Below are 16,789 nucleotides of genomic sequence, written 5' to 3'. Positions count from 1 at the left end.
GGACAATGCTATACACCAAATGTACCTACGAGACATATACAGAACATTCTCTTCAACAGGAGCATAAAGCTATAGTCATCAAAACAGCATGAACATGACATAAAAATACATAAATAGGTTAGTGGGAAAAAATTGAAAACCCAGAAGTAAACCTAAATATATAGGGTCAAATTTGACAAGGGAAGCCAAGAGTAACCAACAGAGAAAAGACAGTCTCTTCAATAAATCATGTCGGGATAGCTGTGCATTCACTTGGAGAAGAATAAAACTGGACCCATAGAAAAATCGGCTCAAAATGGATTAAAGAATTCCAATGGAATATTGATCTTCAACTTTACTGATTATTACAAAAATACCTTCCAAGGTGGCTCTATCACCATATCACAGTAGATGAGTGTCCCCTTTGCTACATATTCTTTCAACAACTGATACTATACATATTTTTTTCACTTTTGCTCATGTGGGCTTAAGATGGTATCATTTTCACTTTTTCATAGTTAGATATTAAAGTAAGTTATGCATAAAAGTAAGCATTTTTTGTTTTCTTTTTTGAGCTTTTCTGTATCTGTAAAAGGCTCATTTATACCTTTTGTTCATTTTTCTTATTGTCTTAAAAATATACATTACGGGGGTGCCTGGGTGGCTCAGTCAGTTGAGCATCTGACTCTTGATTTCAGTTCAGGTCATGATCCCAGTATCATGGGATCAAGCCATGCTCAGCGGGGAGCCTGGTTAAGACACTCTCCCTCTGTCTTCACTCTCCTCTCTTTCCTCCTTCTCCCTCTCCCTCTTCCTTTTTTTCTCTCTCTCCCCACCCCCCCCTTCTCTCCCCTCCCTCTGCCCCTCTTCTCCTCCCATGTGCTCTCTCTCTCTAAAATATAAAGGAAATACATTATGAATAGTAGCACTTTTTCTGGTTAGTGTGGAAGCTAACGGTTCTTCAATGTTTTTGTCTTGTCCTTGAACCTTTTAATACCATCTTTAAATAACTGCATATTGTAAATTATTATGTAGCTGTATTTTACTATTCCTTTACAATTTATTCTTGCTAGATTAATTACGAAATTCTTTACTAACCCCAGTTTAGGTAAAATAGTCTTACTTTTTTCTATATGCTTCAAGCCCTGCTGTTCACAGAATGTAATCCACCTGAAATTTGTTGCCATGTACAATTTATTGCAGAGATTTCTATTTATTCCCTCTTTCCATATGGCTAATCTACTGCCCAGTAACATTAAAAAATTTCCTCCTTTTCCCATGATCTGTCATGATAGCACTGAAATGGAATAGGTTTTAATTTATGCATGGATCTAATTTTAGACTCTTATCTGTACAGTTCGCTCATTTGTCTATTTATGTGCTTAGACCACATTATGTTATAAAAAGGCTCAACTTGTTGTAGGACAGGCATCTCACTTCAGTCTTTCTCAAGAATGCTTTCCTACTTTTATACTTGACCATTTATTCTTTTATGTGTATCTTAGAAACCGCTTGCTAAATTGCGTGAACTATCCTATTGGCGTTTTGTTTGACATTGCTTTGAACTTACAGGTTCTTTTAATTTAAGTCTATATTATTATAATAGTAAATCTCCTTGTTCATAAAAATAGCATGTCTTACTTACCTAGGGATTTTTGACATTTTTATGATTTTCTTCACAGTGTGACTCTGATGTTTTTAGGCGTGGTTTTCTTTATATTTCTCTTGTTTGAGGGCTGCAGGGATTCTTAATCTTCAGTTTTGAAAAATCCTGGACAGTTATCTTCAGCTTTGAAATATTTTAGACATTGATCTCCTCAAGTTTTATTTCTGTTTACGCTCTGCTTCACGTCTGGAGCTCCTTTTGCATGTACGCCAGAACTTTCCACCATGTTGTATGTGTTTTTTTACACACTTTTCTATGTATTTTCTTAATTTTTTTTCAACGTTTATTTATTTTTGGGACAGAGAGAGAGCATGAACCGGGGAAGGGCAGGGAGAGAGGGAGACACAGAATCGGAAACAGGCTCCAGGCTCCGAGCCATCAGCCCAGAGCCTGACGCGGGGCTCGAACTCACGGACCGCAAGATCGTGACCTGAGCTGAAGTCGGACGCTTAACCGACTGTGCCACCCAGGCGCCCCCTTTTCTATGTATTTTTAATGTGTTGTGCTTTCTTTGCTTCAAGCTGGAGGTTTTTACTCACTTAACACCACTTCATTAGTTATCTCCTATGCTGTCCAATCTGATGGGAATTCCAACTACTTCTTAATTTCAATTGTTGCATTTTTCCAAATCTAAAAAATCTAAAATACCTACTTGATTTTTTTTGGGGGGGGGGGAAATTCCAGTTCTCTAACGAAACCTTAAAGTTGTCATCTAGTTTTGAATAGCTATTTAAAACTTCATGTCTGATAATTTAAGTAACTGTGTCTCCTGTATGGGTTCTTGTTGCCCGCCTTTTTCACTTTGCTTCTAGATAGTTTTATAATTTACAACTGAATACTGGACACTGATAAATCCTAAAGGGTGTAGGTAATGTTATCTTTTTCCAGAGAGGGTTCACTACAGATTAATATGATCAGGATTTCAGCTGATTAAATGTGTGTTGCAATTTTTGTAAGGCTTTGATAACTAATGGTACATGTTTGCTTAGTTTCTCCAGTCTTTGAAACTGCCATTTCTTCATTCAATGTTTTACCATCCTTGTCAAAAATCAACAGACCATATATGCAGAGGTTTAGTTTTTTGGATCTCTATTCTGTTCCATTGGTCTGCATATCTGTCTTTATGTCAGTACAACATTGCTTCAATTACTCTAACTTTGTAGTAAGTTTTATACAGAAAGTGTGAATTCCCTAACTTTGTTCTTCTTTTGAAAAATTGCTTTGGCTATTTGGTGAGACTTTAAGTACCATAAAAATTTTAGCTTGGATTTTTCCTTTTTTAATTTTAATTCTTTTTAAATTAAGGAATAATTATATTAGTTTCAGGTATATAACATAATGATTCAATATTTGCATATATGCAAAATGATCACAGTAAGTCTAGTTAACATTTGTCACCACACTTGGCCTCAGAATTTTTTTTCTTGTGGTAAGAACTTTTAAGATTTACTCTCTTAGCAACTTTCAAATGCACAATGTAGTATTATTAACTACAGTCATCATGCTAAATATATCCCTATGGATTATTTATTTTATAACCTCTACCCTCTGCCTCTGACAACTACTAATCTGTTTTCTGTACCTATGAGCTTGGTTTCTTTTTTTTTTTTTTTTTCCTTTTTAGATTTCACAGATAAGTGAGATCATAAGGCATTCATCTTTGACCTACTTTACTTGTCGTAATGCCCTTAGAGGGCATTCATGTTATCATAAATGGCAAGTTTTCATTGTTTTTTTTATGGCTGAATAATATTTCATTGCATATATAGACCACATTTTCTTTATCTGTTCATCTGACAGTGGACACTTAGGTTGCTTTCATATCTTCACTATTAGAGATAATACTGCAGCAGTTTTGGGTGTGCATATATCTTTTTGAATTAATATTTTTATTTTGGAGTTGATGGATCTTATGGTAGTTTTATTTTTATTTATTTAAACTTTTTTAGATGTTTATTTATTTTTGAGAGAGATAGAGTGTGAGCAGGGGAAGGACAGAGAGAGAGGGAGGCACAGAATCCAAAGCAGGCTCTAGGCTCTGAGCTGTCAGCACAGAGCCCGATGTGGGGCTTGAACCCACGAACTGTGAGACCATGACCTGAGGCGAAGTTGGATGCTTAACCTACTGAGCCACCCAGGTGACCCTATTTTTAATTTGTTAAGGAATCTCCATAGTGTTTTCCATAGTGGCTACACCAACTTACATTTCCACCAGCAGTACACAAGGGTTCTCTTTTCTTGAGAACCCCATCAATGGTTGCTCCTATCTTTTGATAAGATAATCATTCTAATAGGAGTGAGGTGATATTTCAACTCAATTATCACTGATGGTGAGCATCTTTTCATGTGCCTGTTGGCCATCTGTGTCTTCTTTGGAAAATGTCTTTTCAGATTTTCCGCCCTTAAAGTTATATGATGTATATATATTTTTTGCTGTTGAGGTGTATGAGTTCTTCATATGTATTAGATATTAACTCCTTATCAAATATATGATTCACAAAAATTTTCTTCCACTCAGTAGGTTGCTTTTCATTTTGTTAAAGATTTCCTTTGATGTGCAGAAACACATCACCTACTCACATGATCATGGTGTATATTCCTTTTAATGAGTTCATGAATTCAGTTTGATAGTATTTTGTTGAGGATTTTCATATCATTATTCATAAAGGATATTTGTTTGTAGTTTTCTTGAAGTATCTTTGTTTGGCTTTAATATCAGGGCAATGCTGGGATCACAGAATGAGTTAGAAAGGATTTATATTCAGTTTTTTGGAACAGTTTCAGGAGGATTTAAATATTTTTTTTAATTTGTGAGATCTTTTATTTTCTAAATTTAATTAATTTATTTATTTTTTATTTTATATTTTATTTTTAAAATTTACATCCAAGTTAGTTAGCATATAGTGCAACAATGATTTCAGGAGTAGATTCCTTAAGTGTCCTTTACCCATTTAGCCCATCCCCTCTCCCACGACCCGTCCAGCAACCCTCAGTTTGTTCTCCATATTTATGAGTCTCTTCTGTTTTGTCCCCTCCCTGTTTTTATATTATTTTTGTTTCCCTTCCCTTATGTTCATCTGTTTTGTCTCTTAAAGTCCTCACATGAGTGAAGTCCTATGATTTTTGTCTTTCTCTGACTGACTGATTTCACTTAGCATAATACCCTCCAGTTCCATCCACGTAGTTGCAAATGGCAAGATTTCATTCTTTTTGATTGCTGAGTAATACTCCATATTATATATATACCACATCTTCTTTATCCATTCATCCACTGATGGACATTTGGGCTCTTTCCATGCTTTGGCTATTGTTGATAGTGCTGCTATAAACATGGGGGTGCATGTGTCCCTTCAAAACAGCACACCTGTATCCTGTGGATAAATGCCTTGTAGTGCAATTGCTGGGTCATAGGGTAGTTCTATTTTTAGTTTTTTGAGGAAACTCCATACTGTTTTCCAGAGTGGCTGCACCAGCTTGCATTTACAGAGGATTTAAATGTTTAGTAAAATTTAGTAGAAGCAGTCTGGTACTTTCTCTTTCTTTCTTTCTTTCTTTCTTTCTTTCTTTCTTTCTTTTGTTTAATATGAAACTTATTGTCAAACTGGTTTCCATACAACACCCAGTGCTCATCCCAACAGGTGCCCTCCCCAATGCCCATCACCCACTTTCCCCTCCCTCCCATCCACCTTCACCCCTCAGTTTATTCCCAATTTTTAAGAGTCTCTTATGGTTTGCTTCCTTCTCTCTCTGTAACTTTTCTTCCCCCTTCCCCTCCCCCCAGTCTTCTGCTAACTTTCTCAGGATCCACATAAGAGTGAAAACATATGGTATCTGTCTTTCTCTGTATGACTTACTTCACTTAGCATAACACTCTCCAGTTCCATCCACGTGGCTACAATAGGCCAGATTTCATTCTTTCTCATTGCCAAGCAGTATTCCATTGTGTATATAAACCACAATTTCTTTATCCATTCGTCAGTTGATGGACATTTAGGCTCTTTCCATAATTTGGCTATTGTTGAAAGTGATGCTATAAACATTGGGGTACAAGTGCCCCTCTGCATCAGCACTCCTGTATCCCTTGGGTAAATTCCTAGCAGTACTATTGCTGGGTCCTAGGGTAGATCTATTTTTCATTTTTTGAGGAACCTAAAGGGCTCCTGTTAGCATTTCTCACAAGAAGTTGTAGAACTGCCTCAGCTTTTGTTTATCTGGAGAGGCATTAATTTCTCTCTCATTTTTGAAGGATGGTTTTGTTAAATATAGGATTGTTGGTTGATGGGGCTTCGCTGCCCCTCCTCCCCCAGGAATTTAAATATATCATCTCACTGCCTCCTGGCGTCTGTTTATGATGAGAAATCAGTTGAGAATCATCTGGAGAATCCCTTCTCAAGAGATCCTTCTGAGGGAGAATTGTCAGCTGACTGATGAGCTTCTGCACGGCAGAAGATAGAATGGCAAAGGGAACAGCAAGAGAGACCGAGACATATGGTAAAGAAGGAAACCGCCAATCCCAATGCTGTGAATGGTGGTGGGAAAGGATAGTACTGAGGGACCAGGAAAGGATTCCCCTGGCAAACAAACCAAACCAGGAAAAACAAAACCAACCAACCAGATGAAGCAGCTGGTATATAAAAGAACCAGTACTAGAATTCTGCCAAATGGTGGAGGAGCTACGGGAATACCCTCTAGGTCAGAGGAACTGGAGAATGACAGTTCCCCTTCCCCCTCGAGAGTGTAGACCAGAGCAGGAGCAGATTGCCATATGTGGCTTGCTGCCTCAGTGAACCCTGAGCCGCAAACCCATATGAGCTCTGGTTGCATTGGAGCACAGAGTAAAGCTGTGGTTTAACAGAACAACTAGCATGGGGCACCCGGATGGCTCAGTCGCTTGAGTGTCTGACTCTTGATATGGCCTCAGGTCATGATCCCAGGGTCATGGGATTGAGCCCCACATTCAGCTTCATACTGAGTGTGGAGACTGCTTAAGATTCTCTCTCTCTCCCCACCTCTGCCTCACTCCTTGGCTTGTGAATGCATGCTCTCTCTCTCTCTAAACATTATTATTATTATATTAGTTATTACATATTATATTAATAAAAAATTAAAGAAAACCTAGCATACAAAAGAGCTAGCCCTAGAATTCTGCCAAACATCAGGGGAAGCTGCAGGAACACCCTCCAGGTGAGAGGGGCTAATGGACACCATTACACCATCTACAATACCCCCTCAACCTTGAAAGCACAGACCAATGCATGATTCTGGCACCATAATGGGTCTGGCACCCTAATGGGCCTGCCACTTCAATGAGCACTGACCCCCCTAGCCCACACTAGCCTTACCTATACCTCCAAGGCAGCCAAGGGCAGTGAACAACAGGACCTCTCTACAGCCCAGCACTCACTACAGCCTAGCCTTTGCACCAAGGTGACACAGATGTAAAGCATCTCAGAACACTCCAGGTTCGTGCCAGTTCAACGTTAGATGGCTTACTAGGGCACCCCCAGCAGAGAGTGCCCCAGAGCCTCCTGGCTGACATCCCCAGATCCAGACACCCCGCTGGGGTGCCTCCTGTGGAGAACCCTTTGGTAATCCTAGGCCCATACCTGTATTTGTTTCAACTACTCCGCCCAGGGAACCACCTGCACGGAGTGCCCCCAAACACCCCCACTCATCTCGCTCTTAGCACTACGACCTAGCCAAGGCAGCCCTCATGCAAAACGCCATGGGATACTCCAGCTTGCACCAAATTCAGCTTCAGCTGCCCCACGAGATCTCTCTCAGTGTAGAGAACTGTAGGACAACTTGGTTTGCAGTCACTTCAGCCTTAGCTTTTCTGTCGGGGCACCCCCTTTAGTGGAGAGCTCTGGGAACCCCAAGACACACCAGCCACAGCTCCAGTCAGCAAAAGTCACCAAGCATACACAGTGTAGATAGAGGGTAACCATTCCTTTCAAACTGAGTAGTTGTCCTGCCTAATGCCAGGAACAAACAGAGAAAGTCAAGCAAAACAGGGACACAGAGGAATATGCTTCAAAAGAAGGAATAAGACAAAACCTCAGAAAAGGAACTAAAAGAAATGGAGATAAGCAAAATGCCTGAGAAATAATTTAGTGATCCTAAGGATGCGCATCACAGGCTAGAGAGAAGAGTGCAGGAACTCAGTGAGAACTTAATAAAGAGATAGAAAATATAAAAAGGAGTTAGAGCTAAAGAGGACAATAGCTGAAATTAAAAAAAAAAACACACACCAGAGGAAATCTACAGTAGATTAGCAGATGCAGAAGAACATACCAACAATCTGGAGCACAGAGTATTGGAAAACAGGCTGAACAGCAAAAAGAGAACAGACTTTTAAAAAATAAGGATATGTTAAGGGATCTCTTAGACAACATCAAGCATACAAACATTCACATTATAGGGATACAAGAAGGAGAAGGAGAAGGAGAAGAAAGAAGGAAGAAGAAGAAGAAGAAGAAGAAGAAGAAGAAGAAGAAGAAGAAGAAAGAAGAAAGAAGAAAGAAGAAAAGAGGCAGAAAGCCTATTTGAAGAAATAATAGCTCAAAACCTTCTGAATCTAGGGAAGGAAATTGACATATATGCTAAACAAATACAGAGAGTTCCAAACAACATAAACTAAGGAGGGCTACATCATGACACATAAAAATTAAAATGTTAAAAGTTAAAGAGAAAAATCTTAAAGCACAAGGGAGAAGTAAAAATTACCTACAAGGGAAATCCTATAAAACTGTCTGCGGATTTTTTAGCAGAAATTTTGTAGGCTAGAAGGGAGTGGCATGATATATTCAAAGTACTGAAAGGAAATAAACCTACACCCAAGAGTATTCTACCCAAAATGATTATCATTCAGGTTTGAAGGAGAGAGAGTTTCCCAGGCAGGAAAAAAAAGACACAAAGGAATTTATCACTACTAAACCAGCCTTAAAGAAATGTTAAAGGGATTTCTTTAAGTGGAAAAGAAATGGCCATAATTAGATGTGAGAAAATTATGAATAACAAGATGCAAAATATGATGGCATATACATAAAATGTGGAGGAGGAAGTAAAAAATAAGAAAGAAGCTTGTTTTTTAGAATGTGTTTGAACTTAAATGACCATCAAGTTAATATAGACTTCTATATACTTAGGATGTTATATAAGAACCTCATAGTAACCAAAAACTAAAAACCTACAATAGATACATGAAAAAATAAAGAGAAAGGAAGCCAAACATAGTACTGTAGGAACACATCAAACACAGAGAAGGAGAACAAGAAAAAGAAAGGAACAGAGAAGAACTTTAAAGAAAAAAAATATCAGAACAAATGGAAATAAGTACCATTGCTAATTACTTTATTATTTATTTATTTATTTTGTTTTTGTTTTTATTCTTTAAAATACAATTTATTATCAAGTTGTCTAACTTACAGTGTATACAGTGAGCTCTTGGTTTTGGGGGTAGATTCCCGTGATGCATCGCTTACATACAACACCCAGTGCTCATCCCAGCAAGTGCCCTCCTCAGTGCCCATCACCCATTTTCCCCTCTCCTCCATTCCCCCCGCCCAGCATCAACCCTCAGTTTGTTTTCTGTATTTAAGAGTCTCTTATAGTTTGCCTCCCTCTCTGTTTGAAACTATTTTTCCCCTTCCCGTCCCCCATAGTCTTCTGTTAGGTTTCTCAAGTTCCACATATGAGTGAAAATATATATCTGTTCTTCTCTGACTCACTTATTTTACTTAGGATAATATCCTCCAGTTCCATCCACATTGCTGCAAATGGCAGGATTTCATTCTTTCTCATTGCCAAGTAGTATTCCGTTGTATATATAAGCCACATCGTCTTTATCCATTCATCATTTGATGGACATTTGAGCTATTTCCATAATTTGGCTATTGTTGAAAGTGCTACTGTAAACATTGGGGTACATGTGCCCTATCCATCAGCACTCCTGTATGCTTTGGATAGATTCTTAGTAGTGCTGGGCTGTAGGGTAGTTCTATTTTTAATTTTTTGAGGAACCTCCATAGTGTTTTACAGAGTGGCTGCACCAGTTTGCCTTCCCACCAACAGTGCCAGAGGTTTCCCATTTCTCCACATTGTTGTTTCCTGAATTGTTAATTTTAGCCACTCTGACCAGTGTGAAGTGGTATCTCAATGTGGTTTTGACTTATATTTCCCAGATGATGAGTGATGTTGAGCATTATTTCATGTGTCTGTTCACCATTTGTATGTCTTCTTTGGAAAAATGTCTATTCATGTCTTCTGCTCATTTCTTCACTGTATTGTTTGTTTTTTTGGGTGTTGAGTTTAGTAAGTTTTTTAAAATAGATTTTGGATACTAGCCCTTTATCTGATATGTCATTTGCAAATATCTTCTCCCATTCCATTGGTTGTCTTTTAGTTTTGATGATTGTTTCCTTTGCAGTGCAGAAGCTTTTTATCTTCATGAGGTCCCAATAGTTCATTTTTGCTTTTATTTCTCTTGCCTTCAGAGACATGTTGAGCAGGAAATTGCTGTGGCTGAGGTCAAGGAGGTTGTTGCCTGTTTTCTCCTCTTAGGATTTTGGTGGTTTCCTGTCTCACATTTAGGTCTTTCATCCATTTTGAGTTTATTTTTGAGTATGGTATAAGCATATCACTAACTAAATGTAAATGGCCTACATGCTCTAACCAAAAGACATGTAGTGACAGAATGGATAGAAAACCAAGACTCATCTGTATCTGCCTACAAGAGATTCATTTCAGACCTAAAGACACAAACAGACTGACTGTGAAGAGATTAAAAAATATTTTTCATGCAAATGATAGTGAAAACTGCCAAGGTAGCAATACTTCCATCAGACAACGTAGGCTTTAAACAAAGACTGTAACAAGAGACAAAGAAGGACATTACATAATTATAAAAGGATCAGTCCAACAGGAGGATACAATAAGTATCTATGCGCCCAACACTGGAGCAACTAAATACATAAGGTAAATATCAATAGATATAAAGAGGGAAATCGATGGCAATACAATAATAATAGAGGACAGTAATACCCCACTACATCAATGGAAGCACCACCCAGGCAGAAAATCAATCAGAAATTATTTCTTTGAAGAAAACATTAGACCAGGTGAACATAAGAAATATGTACAAAACATTCCATCCAAAAGCAACAGAATGCACATTCTTTTCAAGTACACAGAATAGATCACATCATAGGCCACAAAAGAAGCCTAAATAAATTTAAGAATATTAAAATCATACCATACATCTTTTTCAACCACAACAGAATGAAACCAGAAATGAATCACAAGAAAAAAAAAAAAACTAGAAAAAGAAAACCCACCAACATGTATAAGCTAAACAACATAATATTATACCAATGGGTCAAAGAAGCAATCAAAGAAGAAATAAAAATACATAGAGACAGATGAAAATAAAAACAATAGGTCAAAGACTTTGGGATGCAATAAAGCAGTTCTAAGAGGTAAATATGTAGTGGTACAGGTCTACCTTAAAAATCAAGAAAAAGCTCAAACAATCTAACTTTATATCTAAAAGAACTAGGAAAAGAAGAACAAAGCCCAATTGAGCAAAAGGAAGGAAATTATACATATCAGAGAAGAAATAAATGACATAGAGACTAAAAAAAAAAAAAGAAAAACAGAAAATATATCAATAAAACTAAGAGCTAGTTCTTTGAAAAGATAAACAAAATTGATAAACCTTTAGCCAGATTCATGAAGAAAAAAGAGAAAGTACTCAAAATCAGAAAAAATAGAGAAGTAAACTGACACCACAGAAATACAAAAAATTGTAAGAGAACACTACAAAAAAGTATATTGCAACGAATTGGACAACCTAGAAGAAATGGGTAAATTCCTGTGTCTTCCGAACATACAACATACAATACATACAACATACAATATACAGTCTTCCAAAACTGAATCAGGAAGAAACAGAAAATCTAAACAGTCTAATTACTAGTAACAAAAATCTGAACAGACTAATTACTAGTAACAAAGTTAAATCAATAAAAAAAAAAAACTATCAAAAAATAACGGTCTGGGATCTGATGGATTCACAGGTGAATTCTACCAAACATTCAGAGAAGAGATAATACTGTTCTAAAACTATTCCAAAAATAGGAGAGGAAGGAAAGTTCACAAATAAACTCTATGGCCAGAATTACTCTGATACCAAAACCAGACAGAGACATCATAAAAAAGGAAAACTGTAGGCAAATATTCCTAATGAGCATAGATGCAAAAATCCTCAACAAAATATTAGGAAACAACATTCAATAATGCATTACAGGGATTGTTGATGCGTAAATGGTATGTATTTATTTCAAGGGTGCAAGAATGGTTCAATATTTGCAAATTCATCAACATGATACATGACATCGAGAAAACAAAGAATAAAAATTATGTGTTCAACTCGAAAGATGCAGAAAAAGCATCCGATGAAATTTAACATCATTCATGATAAAAGCACTAAAAAAGTAGAATTAGATGGAACATACTTCAACATAATAAAAGCCACATATGGAAAACCACAGCTGATATCACACTGAGCGGTGGAAAACTGACAGGTTTTCATATAGGATCAGAAAGAGGGCAAGGATATCCATTCTCACCACTTTTATTAAATGTAGCCACAGCAATCAGACAAAATAAAGAAATAAACAGCATTTATATTGATAAAGGGGTTAAACTGTCCCAATTTGCAGATGACATATACATAGAAAAGCCTAAAGGCTCCACCAAGAAATTACTAGAACTGATAAATGAATTCAGTAAAGTGCAGGATACAAAATTAATACACATAAATTGGTGGTGTTTCTACACACTAACAATAAAATAGATTGAGAAATAAAGGACACAATTGCATTTAAAATTTCACCAAGAAGAATAAAATACCTAGGAATAAACTTAGCTAAGAAGGTGAAAGATGTGCACTCTGAAAACTGTAAAACGCTGATAAAAGAAATTGACAACACAAATGGATGGGCAGATATCCCATGCTTATGGATTGGAAGAATTAATATTGTTAAAATGTCTATACTACCCAAAGCAATTGATTGATTCATTGCAATCTCTATCAAAATACCAAGAGTAGTTTTTCACACAACTAGAGCAAATAATACTAAAATTCGTATGGAACCACAAACGACCACAAATAGATAAAACAATCTTGAGAAAAAAGAACAAAACTGGAGGTATCACAATCCCAGATCTCCAGATATAGTATAAAGCTTCAGTAATCAAAACAGTATGATATTGGTGCAAAAATAGACACAGAGATCAGTGGAACAGAATACAAAACCCACAATAAACCTACACTTACATGGTCAATTAATCCCCATGACAAAGGAGGCAAGAATATACAATGGGGAACAGACACTCTCTTCAATAAATGGTACTGGGAAAATTGGACAACTACACATAAAGGAATGAAACTGTAATATTTTCTTACACCATACATACACCAAAATAAACTCAAAATGGATTGCACAGCTAAATAGTGAGACCTGAAATAATAAATATCCTAGCAGAGAACAAGCAGTAATTTCTCTGAGATCCGCTGTACGAACTCTTTTTTCTCTGAGATCCGCTGTACGAACTCTTTTCTAGATAATACTCTGAGGCAAGGAAAACAAAAGCAAAAATAAACTATTGGGGCTACATCAAAATAAAAACCTTTTGCACAGTGAAAGAAACCATCAACAATACAAAAAGGCAGCCTGCCAAATGGGAGAAGATATTTGCAAATGATATATCCAATAAGGGGTTAATCTCCAAAATACACAAAGAACTCATACAACTCAACACCAAAATGAATCTGATTTAAAAATGGGCAGAGGACCTGAACAGATATTTTTCCAAGGAAGATATACAAATGGCAAACAGACCCATGAAAAGATGTCCAACATCACTAATCATCAGGGAAATGCAAATCAACACCACAATGAGATATTATCTTATACCTTTCAGAATGGATAAACTCAAGAACCCAAGCAATAGCAAGTATTAACTAGAATGTGGGAAAAAAAGGAATCCTTGTGCACTGGCGGTGGGTATGCAAATTGGCACAGCCACTGTGGAAAACAGTATGGAGGTTCCTCAAAATACTTAAAAATACGAATATCATATGATCCAGGGGCACCTGGGTGGCTCAGTCGGTTAAGCATCTGACTTTGGCTCAGGTCATGATCTCGGGGTCGTGAGTTTGGGCCCTGCATCAGGCTCCGTGCTGACAGCTCAGGGCCTGGAGTCTGCTTGGGATTCGTGTCTCCCTGTCTCTCTCTGCCCCTCCCCCGCTCGCACTCTGCCCCTTTCAGTCTCTCAAGAATAAATGAACATTAAAAAAAATTAAATATCATGTGATCCAATGATCCTATTACTTGATATTTACCCAAAGATTTGAAAAGATACATGCACCCCTGTTGTTATTACAACATTATTTACAATAGCCAAGATAGGGAAGAAACTTAAGTGTATGACAATAGACACACAGATAAGGAAGATGTTTTACACACACACACACACACACACACACACACACACACACACACACACACTGGAATATTACTCAGTCATAAAATTGATGAGATTGTGCCATTTGCAACAACATGGATGGACCTGAAGGGTATTAATAAGTGAAGGAAGTCAGACTGAAAAAGACAAACGCCATATGATTTCACTCATATGTGGAATCTGAAAAAAGAAATGAGTAAATAAACAAAAAGCAGAATCAGACCCATACATACAGAGAACAATCTGAGTATAAACTCTCCAGTTGCCGGAAGAGAGAGGGCCAGGAGACCTGGGCAAAATGGGTGAAAGGGAATTGGAGATACAGGCTTCCTGCTATGGAATGATAAATCACAAGAACAAAAGGCATAGCAGAAGGAATATTGTCAGTGATATTGCAATAGTGTTGTTTAGTGACAGAGGGGAGCTACATTTGTGAGCACAGCGTGGTGTGTAAACTTATTGAATCACTATGTCATGTAACTGAAACTGATGTAACATTACGTGTCAACTACACTCAAAAATAAAAAAACTAAAATAAAAAAATAAATTTAAAAATCTATTGTCACAGTTGATGTCTTTAAATTGGTATATTTACACTTAATAAAATTATTAATAGTTTCAGATTCAGGTGTATCATTTTATTATTGTGCGGTTTTTTTGCACTCTTTTGTGATCTCTCTGTTTCCCCTTCTTTTAACATATCTATTGTAATTTTGACTCTACCTATCTGGTTTATATGGTGGTTGTTCTAGGGATTATAATATATATACTTAACTTTTTATAGTCTACTTAGAATCAATAGTTTTCCACTTAATTATCATTATCACAATAGTTCCCTTTACCCTCTCTGCTTTATGTTATAGTTGTTATATATTTTATTTATATATGTTAAAAAACTTGGGGTGCCTGGGTGGCTCAGTAAGTTAAGCGTCTGACTTCGGCTGGGTTCATGATCTCACAGTTTGTGAGTTCAAGCCCCATGTCGGGCTCTGTGCTGACAGCTTGGAGTTCAGAGCCTGGAGCCTGCTTTGCATTCTATGTCTCCCTCTCTCTCTGCCTCTCCCTCACTCATGCTCTCTCTTCTCTCTCTCCCAGAAATGAATGAACACTAAAAAATTTTTTTTCAATTACATTGTATGTATATATTTAAATATTAAATGTATATATTTTATATATACATTTAAATATTATATATACATTTATATGTACATATATATTAAATATATATTTAAATATTAAATATATACATTTATGAATATGTGTGTTTAATATACATATACACATAAATACATACAAAAATATATATATATATATAAAATACATTTGACATATGTTGGGATGAACACTGGGTGTTATATGTAAGTGATGAGTCAACAAATTCTACTCCTGAAACCATTATTTCACTGTATTTTAACTAACTTGGATTTAAACAAAATTAAAAAAAAATACATTTGGCATATACATATTTGTCAAATGTATTTTATTAAAAAATTTTTTTTAACGTTTATTTATTTTTGAGACAGAGAGAGACAGAGCATGAATGGGGGAGGGTCAGAGAGAGAGGGAGACATAGAATCCGAAGCAGGCTCCAGGCTCTGAGCGGTCAGCACAGAGCCTGATGCGGGGCTTGAACTCATGGACTGCGAGATCATGACCTGAGCCAAAGTCGGAGGCTTAACCGACTGAGCCACCCAGGCGCCCCGTCAAATGTATTTCAAAGAACTAAAGAGGAGAGGAATCGTCCTTTATGTTTACTCAGTTATTTATGATTTCTACGGTTGGTCCTTCATTCCTGATATCCCAAGTTTCCTTCTGGTGTTGTTTACCTTTTGTCTAAACAACTTCTTTAGCCATTCTTCTAGAGTGGGTCTAGCAAGAAATTCTCTTAGTTTTGTCTTTTCTGAAAATGATTTGTTGATCTGCTTCACCTCCCATCCCCAAATCAAAAGATATATTGGAATCCTAACCTGCAGCAGATCAGAATGTATCCTCATGAAGACAGCGTCTTTACAAAGATAATCAAGTTAAAATGAGGTCATTAGGTGAACTTTAATCCAATATGACTGATGTTCTTATAAAAATGAGAAATCTAAATAGAGGCATTACCTCCTCTATTAAGAGAGGAGGTAATGTAAGGAAACGCACAGAGAGCATGACCTTCTCATGCCAAAGGGACGGGCCTGGTGTAGACCCTTCCCTCACAGCTTTCAAAAGGAATCCACCCTTCAGACACCTTGATTCCAGACTTCTAGCCTCTAGAATCATGAGAAGAGTTTTTTGTTGTTAAGACACCCAGCTTGTAGGACATTGTTACAGCAGCCCGAGCAAGCTAACGCAGTCTTTATTTCACCTTTATTTTAAAAGATTTTTCACTGGAAATACAATTCTGGGTTGGTCATTGTCTGGCAGAATTTAAAAAAATGGTATGCTAATTCTTCTGACCTCCACGCTTTCTTATAAGAAATCCACAGTAATTCAAGTTGCTGTTCTTATAAAGTTAATTATCTCTGGCTTCTTGCAATGATTACATTATGGTTTTAGTTTTTGGTAGTTGGATTGTGATTTGTCCGGACCTGGATTTCTGTGGTATTAACCTGTTTGGGGTTCACTGAGCTT

The sequence above is a fragment of the Herpailurus yagouaroundi genome, unplaced genomic scaffold (assembly GCF_014898765.1).
Source record: "Herpailurus yagouaroundi ecotype Mexico unplaced genomic scaffold, PumYag 142, whole genome shotgun sequence".
NCBI lineage: Eukaryota > Metazoa > Chordata > Mammalia > Carnivora > Felidae > Herpailurus > Herpailurus yagouaroundi.
Note: the sequence above shows the minus strand (reverse complement) of the source record.